Genomic DNA, 1,134 nt, shown 5'->3' with positions numbered 1-1,134 from the left:
CATGATGTGCAAATCTCCTTTCTCCTTCCACTTCAAAATAAAAACCTCAATGAAATTAACCTCAGAAAGAAGCGTGCAAGTAACTCACTAACAGCCAGCTTGGATTCCGGTTTCAGCTTAGTGAGCACACACACTGGAGTTTTCCTGAGATCTTGGCCGTCTCTCCCCACTGTGATCACTGAACTACATCACCTGTATAGTACCACAGGGCAGGCTAGTTGGGTTTTAGATGCAGATCACCCTCCCAAGTCACAGACTGCCCAACACTCTATCTAGGAGGGTAAATGAGAAGAACGTCTTTGTTTCCTGGAACCCACCAGCTTTTGGCTTGATAACAAGTGAGGAAATAAGCCTACTTAAAAGGGAATCTAATAATGTTTTCTATGTGTCAGGCCAGACTTTGTTTAAACCCTGTAAATTTCTATACCATGTGTATCATTATGACCAATTATAGAAGAGGAACCACAAACAGAGAAGTGAAATAGCTTGCCAAATATTAATAGTCACTTGCAGAGCTGGGGTTGAATTTAAGAAGTTTCCCTCTAGAGTCCATGCCTTTAAACATTAATACAATGCAAATAAGATTTGGGAGACGGAAACCAGGATAACCTAGTGGAGACCAGACTAGAAGAGACAGAAACATATTTTGAAAACCTGTCAGATTACACACGTGAGAACAGATATTAAGCCGGCATGTTTTTCTCTCTTCCTCCAGGGTGCGCTCTCTCTCCTATTTTAGAGCCCTATTTGTTAGAGGTTGAATTTTGTTATATCCACATTTCAGAGGAAAGAGCAAATTCTTCTTATTATTCAGTGTTGCTTGAAAGATACGTCAGCACCTAATTTGTGTTCTGCACCTGGATCTTGGGTCCCGCTGGATGTTCATTTTGCCTTATTTAGTAATCTGGGATGTGGATTTTGTTAAGTCTTCTCACATCAGCATGCCGATTCCTTTCCTCAACAGGGCAGTGAGCCATCAGACTGAGACCACCGTTTCTGGACTCAGAGCAATGATTTTGCAACTAGGAGCTATGTGACCTTGGTCAGGTATACATGACTGCACCATGCTTGTTTCCTCATGTATAATACCCCACTATACAAGGGTGTAGGGGATTAAAAAGATAAAATATAAGA

This window comes from Otolemur garnettii, unplaced genomic scaffold (genome assembly GCF_000181295.1).
Source record: "Otolemur garnettii isolate 467f Iridium unplaced genomic scaffold, OtoGar3 scaffold00083, whole genome shotgun sequence".
NCBI classification, from domain to species: domain Eukaryota; kingdom Metazoa; phylum Chordata; class Mammalia; order Primates; family Galagidae; genus Otolemur; species Otolemur garnettii.
The sequence above is the reverse complement of the archived record's forward strand: the minus strand, read 5'-3'. Positions refer to the sequence as shown.